Below are 10856 nucleotides of genomic sequence, written 5' to 3' on the forward strand. Positions count from 1 at the left end.
TGTTACAGAAATAAACCTTTTTCTCACAGACACATAACCAAAATCTTTCCAGTTTTTCAAAATACAGCCCAAAGGACTACATTCAGGAATGCTATTGGAATTAGGATTTCCCATTGTAAAAGATTTTTTGGAATTAGTAACCAATTAGAACACTTGACCAATACAAATGCAGTGAGACACCAACTAACAAATTTAAAGACACTTAACACTTACTATATATGTTTAAGTAACACATCAATTAATAACTAGAGGAAACATACCAATTAACAATAAAACAGGCATTAAACACTTACTATAACCTAGGTAACATACCAGTTAACAGTTAAACAGGCCTACTTAATTTCATTAAATACTAATTAATTGTTGGATGACTTACTTTTTTTCAAGAGTATACTCAAAAGACAAATTTGAGGCAGGGTCCTCAAACCCCATACAGAATGGTACCCAGAAAACAGAAGGTGTAGAGGTCAGAGCAAGGGGATCATTCTAGAAGTGAAACCCAGGCTTTTAAGCCTAGGTCTAGGGGACTCAAACCGCTGTATTAAGTCCCCAGTCCACTTTTTTGTTTTTAATTTTAAAATAAGACTTTTATAACCAATTTATTCCATTCACACTTAAACAGTCATAATTTTAGTTTTTTCATTTTATTTTATATACAAAGAGGTAGCATTGCTTCCTTAGTCAGGTAGATGTCTTGGAAGATCAAGGAAGATCACTTAGTCTAACTTGATGAAGCCTATATCCTTTGCATACTGACAAAAATATTGGTGGCACATATTGAGGCAGTATTTCTGGATCAGACTGTGCCAGTTTGAGCAGGCACAGAAAGAGCAGGAACCCTGGCTGAATGTTCATGGATGACTCCAGTAGAGCTTCTGGTGACCCATCTTGATTTCATGGAAGCAACAAGGAAAAGGCCGATCCACTTTTACCTTGATGACTCACTCACCCAGTCACATGTCCGGACTTGAAACTGGAAATGGTTTCTCTCTTTGAAGCTTTTTAAGGTGCCAAGGGTCTGAAGTACTGGCAGGACCAAGAAAAACCCGATTGCCAAGTCTCTAGACTAAATACAGTCCAGCGGCTGCAAAAGGCTGGGTTACTTTGCTTACCCATCCTACTAGGGCTCCAGAGCCTCGGGCATCATTCCATCTGGGTCACCAGATTGTCACCAGACCAAGGCAGTGGATTCTTTTGCCCGATGCGCTCAAGTGACCAATTCCTGAGACACTGGGGTTTCAAAAAGAGAAAGTTTTGCTAGGCACGAAGCAGGAGAGCAGATGGCCTCTTGGTCCAAAATCTGTCTCCCCGAACTTCAATAATTCCGATAGTTTTATATTATCAAAAGATTGGCAGGTTTTAGGATAATGAATGCAATGGCCCGAGATGATTTAATTAGAGATGATCTAATTATTGGGCATGCGCAGATTGATTACATGGTTAGTGTGTATGTAAGAAAATGGCAGCCTTAATAGGATGACAGGCATGATTTTTAGTATTTTAATGAGGTATAGGTGACTTGTGGGTTAAAGTCTAACCTACTGTGCCATGTCAGGTGGGCCCATTTTGGTTAGATCCAGCTTCAGTTATCAAGATAACTTTGGACCTGCCATGGGTTAGTTCTGGGCTGACCCAAGACCCTTCATTAATAAACATTAGGGGCTGACTTTAGCGATCATAAGACTTTAAAGTCAAAAAACTGGATAAATGGGTACAAGTGAAGGTTAGTCACAAGGTTTTTACAATCACAAGGGCACAAGATAAAGGCTATGCAATCATTATCAGAGATCAAGATAACTGGATTACAGTTCAGGTTTCAGGTATTTCCCTCTGTCTAATACACCAGAAAGTAAAAAGGAGTATTTATATAATGATTCAGTAATTACAATCAGCCCTTAAATCCTAACTTCGCAGTTACAATAATTCAGTACTTTGCAATTAAGTCATCCCCCTCACCCACCTACCCCAACCCCTAGACAATCATATTTCCTCCTTGGTAGAGGCTAAGAAAACTTAGTAAAAGCTACCTATCTTTCAAGGTAGATGCAATCATTTTTGCTAACATAACATTTGGAGAAAATAATACCCTTAAAACATTTTCAGTTTCTTTTAGAAAAAAGAAAATCATTCTGGATTAAGACTCAGAAGCCTCTACTACAATCCACAAATTCCCTGCTAATATTCTTTCCCCTTCTGCTTGATTAAATAATCAGACTCTTGGCCCTAGCTGCTTGGATCCTCTTTACCTCAATTTTTCTATATTTAAAATGACCCTGCTTTTTAGCCTTGACTCTCCTTGCTATCTGTAGGCTGTTTTGACTGAAGTGTACTTGTGTTCTTGGATTTGCCAGTAAATTAACTTTACAGCAGACTTGGCAAGGTTCTTTGGGTAAGGGAGCTAGAAATGGATTATCAGGTGATCAAGGAATGGGAAAATTTAAGTTACAGATTAGAAAAACCTGAAACTACACTGTAAATTTTAAAAGCACTGCTGATTTAAAGCATTGAGATTATTCCTTATAACTGAGGGTATGTACAAATAATTTCAAAACAGAATAAGTGTCCAACTGCATTAGGTTTACAAAAATAATTTCATTTGTGCTAAAACAGAAACTGAATGAAACAGAAATGAGATATCTCAATTAGTTTAAAACTTCACTGTTCAAATTCTTAGGCCTAATATACAATTCAGGGTTATTTAATTATACTCAGGTTTATGTGTCTGACAATTAAATGTTTAAGAACAATTTCTTAAAATCTGCTTTATATTCACAACAAATACAGTAGGTTTGAGCTTGTTTTTTCTTAAAAACATGTAAGAAAATAATTCAGAAGGAAACACATCTGGGATCCTAACGAGTCTCCAGAGTTTTTGTCTTGTCAGTATCTCTGATATAAAAAAACAATTTAGCACAAAGTATTAATAATAAGGTAGAAAAAATATATATAGGGTGGTGTTCCACCAACATGTTGGAAGCAATGTAGTTATTTTAGGTTATTTGATTTTCTTATTCCTTTGTTTTGTTTTGTTTGGAATGTTGTCTTTTTATTGTTTGTTTGTTTTTTAATTTTTTGATAAAGTAACAAAAAGAAATGCATTAGCAATAACACACACACACAAACAAAAACATAGAAAGAACATATAGGGAAAATAATGGAAAATTACAAGCAGGGTCTTAGCAAACTGAATGACAACACGAAATGCACAAATAGTATGTCATAGGTGTCCTAGAAGGAGAAGAGAAGGGAAAGGTGGCACAGAAAGAACAATAGAAGAAATAATCACTAAAAATTTCCCAACTCTTATAAAAGACAAAAAATTACAGATTCAAGAAGTGCAGCATACCCCAAACAACATATCCCAATAAACCTCCAAGACACTTACTGATCAGATCATCCAATGTCAAAAACAAAAACAAAATTCTGAAAGTAGCAAGAGAAAAGCAATCCATCACATACAAGAGAAGCTCAATAAGCCTATGTACAGATTTCTCCACAGAAACCATGGAGGCAAGAAGGCAGTGGCATGATATATTTAAGATACTGAAAGAGAAAAACTGCCAACCAAGAATCCTATATCCATTAAAACTGTCCTTCAAGTATGAAGGAGAGTTCAAAATATTCTCTGACAAACAGATAATGAGAGAATTTGTGAACAAGATACCTGCAGTACAGAAAATGCTAAAGGGAGCACTACAGACTGATAGGAAAAGACAGGAGTGAGAGCTTTGGAACACAATTTTGAATGATGGTAGCACAGCAATGTAAGTACACTGAACGAAGATAACTATGAGTATGGTTGAAAGAGGAAGGTTAGGAGCATGTGGGACACCAGAAGAAAGAGGAAAGATAAAGCCTGGGAGTGTATAACTCAGTGAATCCTAGAGTGTTCAACAATTGTGATAAAATGTACAAATATGTTTTTTTCACAAGGGAGAACAAATGAATGTCAACCTTGCAAGGTGTTAAAAATAGGGAGGTTTTTTGGAGGGAAATACAATGTAAACTAGAGACTATAATTAACAGAATCATTGTATTATGCTTCCTTTAATGAAACAAAGGCAATATACCAAGGTAAATGCAGATAAGAGGGATTATAGGGGAGGGTTGTGAGACTCTTGCATTGATGGTGTTGTCTGACTCTTTATTCTACTTTTATCTAAGGCTATTTTTCCTTTTGCTGCTTCCTGGCTGTCATGTTTTTTTTCCTTTTTCTTTTTTCCTTTTCTTTTGCCTCCCTACCTTCTTTGACTCTTCCTCCTGCTTGTGGAAGAAATGTAGATGTCCTTATATAGATAGTGGTGAGGGTGGTGAACACATAAATATGTCTATACAGGGAACCTTTGATTGTTTACTTAGGATGGAATGTACGGCATGTGAGCAAAACCATCTTTAAAAAAATGGGTTGATGATGAAACCTTGAGGGCAATATACTGAGTGAAATAAGCCAGACACATGAGGACAAAAATTGCGGGGTCTCACTGATAGGAACTAATTATAATATGTAAACTCATAGACATGAAATATAAGTTACCAAGATATAGAACAAGACTAAAGCATGGGGAGCAGTTGCTTAGTATGAGCAGAATATTCAACTAGGATGACTTAAAGTGTTTGGAAATGAACAGAGGTGATGGTAGCACATTGTGAGAATAACTAACAGTGCTGAATGGTGTGTAAATATGGTGTAAAGGGGATGCTCAGAGTCATGTATGTCACCAGAAGAAAAGTTGGAGGTTAAAAGATGGGAATATATAAAACAGTAAATCTTGTGGTGGGCAATGCCTGAGATTAACTGTACAAATATTAGAAATCTCTTTCATGAACCAGAACAAATGTATGACATTACAACTAGAATTTAATAACAGAGGGGCATATCAGGAAAAAAATATATACCTATTGCAAACTATACACTATAGTTAGTAGTATTTCAACATTCTTTCATAAACAGTAGCAAATGTACTATACCAACAATGTGAGTCAAAAATGGAGGGGGAATGGTTAGGGATACGGGAAGATTTGAGTTTCCTTTTCTTTTTTTCTTTTTCTTTCTTTTCTCTTTTTATTTTTTATTTTTTATTTTTTATTTTTTATTTTTTTTTGGTCTTTGTTTCTTTTCTGGAGTAATGAAAATGTTCTAAAAATTGAAAAAAATTGTGTTGATGGACGCACAGCTGTATGATGGTACTGGGGGCAATTGATTGTACACTTTGGATCTTTGGATAATTTTATGGTATGTGAACAATCACAATAAAAAATATATATAATAAAAAAGAGAGAGAGAGAGAAAAGCTGCCAACCAAGAATTCTATATCTGGCAAAACAGTCCTTCAAAAATGAGGTAGAGATTAAAATATTTCAGACAAACAGACACAAAGAGTTTTGAATAAGAGATCTGCACTACAAGAAATACTAAAGGGAGTACTACAGGCTGATAGGAAAAGACAGGAGACAGACATTTGGAGAAGAGAGTAGAAATGAAGACTATCAGGAAGGGTACAAGGAGAGAGAGAAAATATAAGATAGGACATATAAAATCCAAAAGATAATATGGTAGAAAAATTACTACCTTTACAGTAATAACACTAAATGTTAATGGATTAAACTCCCCAATAAAAAGATATAGACTTGCAGAATGGATTGAAAAAAAGACCCACCTATATGCTGCCTACAAGAAACTCACTTTAGACACAAGGACAAAAATAGGCTGAAAATGAAAGGTTGGAAAAAGATATTTCATGCAAAAGCAACCAGAACAAAGCAGGAATAGCTATATTAATATCACATAAATTAGACTTCAAGTTAAAACAAGTGAAAAAGACAAAGAAGGACACTATATACTAATAAAAGGGACAAATCATCAAGAAAATGTAACAAACATAAATGTTTATGCACTGAGCCAGACTGCCCCAAAATACATGAAGCAAACACTAAGAACTCTGAAGGGAGAAGTAGATACCTGTACAATAATAGTTGGAGACTTCAATACACTGCTCTCATCAATGGCTAGAACATCTAGACAGAGGGTCAATAAAGAAACAGAGATGTTGAATTGTACAATAAATGAACTAGACTTGTAAGACATTTATAGAGCACTACACCCCACAACATCAGGATACACATTCTTCTCAAGTGCTCATCGATCATTCTCTAGGATAGACCACATGTTGGGTCACAAAGGAAGTCTCAACAAATATGAAAATATTGATATTATACAAAACACTTTCTCTGATCATAATGGAATAAAGTTGGAAGTCAATAACAGGCAGAAATTTGGAAAATTCACAAATCTATGGAGGCTAAACAACACACTCTTAGACAACCAGTGGGTAAAGGAAGAAATTAGTAAATACCTTGAGGCAAATGAAAATGAAAACACAACATATCAAAACCTATGGGATGCAGCAAAGGCAGTGTGAGAGGGAAATTTATTGCCCTAAATGCCTATATTAAAAGGGAAGAATGAGCAAAAACTGAAGAATTAACTGTTCAACTGGAGGAACTAGAGAAAGAACAGCAAACTAACCCCAGAACAAACAGAAGGAAAGAAATAACAAAGATTAGTGGAGAATGAAATGAAATTGAGAACAGGAAAACAATAGTGAGAATCAACAAAGCCAGAAGTTGGTTCTTTGAGAAAATCAGTAAAATTGATGGAACCTTAGCTAGGCTAATAAAAAGAGAGCAAGAAAGGGAGGAAGGGAGGGAGGGAGGGAGAGAGGAAGAAAGGAAGAAGGAGAGAGGGAAAGGGAGAGGGAGGGGGAGAGAGAGAGAGAGAATACAAAGAAATACAATAAGAAATGGGAAAGGGGACATCACTACTGACCCCGCAGAATATAGGAGATAATGAGAGGATACTAAGAGAAACTCTATGCTAATCAACTAGACAACTTAGATGAAATGGACAACTTCCTAGAAAAGCACGAACAACCAACATTGACTAAAGAAGAAACAGCTAGTGATCTAAGAGACTCGGGAGGGCTGGGTTCAGGTCTCATCACTGCTGTGTGACCTTAGACAAAGGTATCAACTCAGAGTCTTGGGTTTTTTCATCTGCAAAATGAAAATGTCTTTCCATCTCAAATGATTTTCATAAAAAACTGAAATTAGATGAAAAAATGCTCTTAAAACTGTAGGAAGGCAACTTCACTGGATGCTATTAATTACTATTTTATTATTCAACTGCGCTCAGGGCAGTGGACAGAGAACATTAATCTGAGCTCTCTCCATCCCAAGCTGAGGGGATCACATCCCCAAACATGCGAGCATCCCGTAATCAGGCCAGACAAGTGATCCTCTCCTATCCAAAGATGCCCAGGTGGTCTTATCTGCCTCCAGCAATAGAGTGCCCTCTTAAACAAAATTTTGGACTCATTGGTTTGTGAACCACAATTCTGTAGCCCATACTCTTACATATATTTAGTACAGCTGCAGTACAACGAACACAAAATCATCTCCTAATTATATGCATTTCTGGCTACTCTATAGTCAGTCATGTGGTTCACAGTTTATTTTTAAATTCAGATAACAGCATGATGAATTTACTGATTTATTCTCCACTGAACCCCTTTTGATCAGGATAACTAGAGCATTTGATTATAGGTGGCCCTTGTGATCCTTTCCATCTTAGGTTTTCTTCCAAAGAAACCTGTCTTCACTTGATTAATCATTTCTAAGATTTTGTGTAGGCTACCACCAATTATTTTCTCCTGTTCACCCAATTATTTTTCTATCACACCTTGTTGAACCCCTTCTCCTAAAATCCATTCTTTAGTCACTGTTGGCAATTCTACCATATTTATCAACTCCATTTTTTCCCAATAAATGTAATAGCCTCATAGGAAAACATCAGGTACTTTGGACATGCAAAACAAAGCCCCTACCCTAACTAAACCTTACCTGTCTTTTCCCACTTATTTTAACCACTTGTCTACCTCCAAACTTGTTTACTTAGGTGTCTACTGTGCTTGCAATGTTTTGAAAGAGTAACCTCCTCTGTATGCATTCTATTTATTCTCCCCATACATCCCAATGCTATTAAAACCAGTGTCCTAGAAGTTGGAACATAAACTGGTTATGTGATTAAGAATTGTGTGTGATAATAGTAGAGCTTTTGTTTAAAAAAAACAAAAAAAGAGTCCTTACTATTTGAGGTAAGTATAGAAATATTTATGGGTAAGATACAATTCTGTGATTCATTTGAAATAATGTAAGTGGGAAAGGGACGGATAGGGCAAGATTGGCCCTGGGTATTGGAGCTAGTTGATAGTTACATGGAGACTTCGTTAGACTCTTCTATTTCAATAATCTCCGTAATAAAAAGGCAAAAAGTTTTTTTCTCTGCTTCCTAGTCTGAACTATTCTACTAAGGTTTCATGTAATATTTTAGATGATTTGTAATGTAAATAGCACCACAAAACATATATATATATGCCATATATATACGTACCCATTTTTTGCTCACTATGTACTAGTCACTGTTAAGGTGATATTATTTAGTCTTTACAATAGTTTATCAGGTAGTTATCACTAAAGCTCAGAGAAGTTAAGAAACTTGCCCAGTATAATCAGCCTGGCAATAAACACTTTGAATGTCCATTATCAGCTCCTAATATCAAGATAATTATTCCCATAGTTAAGTCAAACACACTGCTCACATCCATATTGATGTACTTCGCTTCCTAATTATCATTAGCTGTCAAGTAAACCTGGCCCAGGAAAGCTTGAAATTAGTTTACATTTACCTAGTTAAGTCAGTAACTTGATGAAGCGAAACTTTATTTGCACTGACAATAAAATCAAATGTAATGCTAGCTGACTGCACACGTTCACTATTTATAGCCATATTTGGGGGAGGGGGTGCAGTACAGTTTAAAGGCAGCAGGTTCAGCCCCCTTAAAACAATCAACAACCACTACAATCATGGGAAATCTGACTCTAAAGGTGATAGGGATCAATCCCTTACATGTTAGGGAATTGATTCCTCTGAGTAATTCACCAACATACATAAATTTTAATAATTATGTCTTTTATCAGTTCTAAAGTTTCATGCAACTGTGGATTTTAATGTAGCAGTTTCTTAAAATGTCAATACATTCCTTAATGGAATTAATGCATTGCTGTAAATACATGCATTTTTACAAATTCTTATCACTGGCTTTCACTAAAAAAAAAAAATATTGAAGATATTTTGTTGGAAAATATTTAAATCCCAGTTAAAAAAAACAAAACTTCAGAATGCCTATTTGAGGGGCATAATACTGTTTCAGTTTGTGCAACCTGTTGGCTTTTAAGATGGGTGTTTCTTTGGCACAAAAGTAAACTTAGGAGACATACAAATATTTGCAGTCATAAATGAACAAATGAGGGTACACACTTCCTAGAATACAAATTTTACTAAATAAGTCTACGTTTACTAAAAACTCTCAATGAGACCAGAAAAGCCTATAAAACGTTTTTTAAGAAATTTCAAATTGATTCACTGTATAACAAATCCAATAACAAACATCTTTACACAATTTCTTTAAAAGCCAGGTCCCTCACCTAGCATGTTAAATTATTTTATTTACAAAACTGTACATACAGATTCTCAGGAAATAGTTATTAAAAATCAATATATTCATACAGCAAAGAGGTAGTCATGAAAACCCATCACAACTAAAACTGAGCTTTATTTCTTAGCATTATAAAAACCTTAATTATAAAAATACTTAAAATAATTTCATTATAACCCCTGTATTATATATTTTGTTTTGAAGTAGTAACAGATAATACATTTTGGCACTTTGGTGGTCTTTGTTATTTCTCACTCTTTTTCATATGAAGATTAAACTATACTAAATTGCTATCAATCGAACATTGCTTTGAGCTATTTTTCCAGCAGTGTTAACAGACTGTACTAAGCCTGTCACTCTCTGGCTAGGTGTTTCTCATCCCCACTCCTCCCTTTTAATGATTTATACTTACTACCTGACCAGCTAAAATCAAGAGTGACACACCTTTGCCGTGCAAAACAGCAAAATTAATCTGGTTCTCTCAGAAACAGAAACACTTGCTTTGGCCTCAGCATGAGTGATCCCACAGACTTTGAAAAAGAATGAATAATGTATAAATATGATACACATTGACATTCCAGTTAGACCACTGGTAAAAAATGACCAATCTCATTTAGAGGTGAAATGATTTCAAACTCATCTAAAATTAGAAATTATTAGACATAACTATGCAAAATGTGTTAAGGCAAAAGACAGTCTTGTCAGAAACCAATTTTTGGCACTTACAAATCTGTCCCTGCAACCCAAAGAATATCCATATAATAAAAACAAAAGTGCTGTTTTTCTCAGAAGGATTACATCACAACAGGGGTTTGTATCAGAGGCCATATTGCCAGCATAAATAGTTCAACTACTCCCTTTTGCTCAGAGGCGATTTTTGTGATTGTTCTGTTTCACTAAATTAGATAATAGAATCTTAAAACTCCTATTCAAAAATGCTTTCCTCAGTTGTTATTGCTACTTAAATATTCTCTAAAGCTATGCTGTCTAATAAAGTAGCCACTAGCTATATGTGGTTAAATAAAATTGAAAATTCAATTCCTCAATCATACTAGCAATATTTCAAGTACTCAGTACCACATGTGACTAGTGGCTGCTATATTAGACTAGCACAAAGAACACTGCCATCATCGCATAAAGTACTATGGGACGACACTGATCTAAAGAAGCTGCTGTTGTGCCATATGCTGAGATTTTTAAACTCATTTTTTTAAAAAGTTGTTTAAGATCATCATTACACCTTAGTGACACAGGTTAATACTGATCTTTGTTCATCAGTGTGAAAGAAGGATATCAACTTTC

At 35.2% G+C, this 10856-nt stretch overlaps 1 pseudogene; it reads right to left on the reverse strand.

The window, feature by feature from the left end:
- Positions 1-552: 552 nt before the first annotated feature.
- Positions 553-1179, reverse strand: LOC119533210 (annotated as a pseudogene).
- Between the last annotated feature and the right edge of the window lie 9677 nt (positions 1180-10856).

Source organism: Choloepus didactylus, chromosome 4, assembly GCF_015220235.1.
Source record: "Choloepus didactylus isolate mChoDid1 chromosome 4, mChoDid1.pri, whole genome shotgun sequence".
NCBI classification, from domain to species: Eukaryota; Metazoa; Chordata; class Mammalia; order Pilosa; family Megalonychidae; genus Choloepus; species Choloepus didactylus.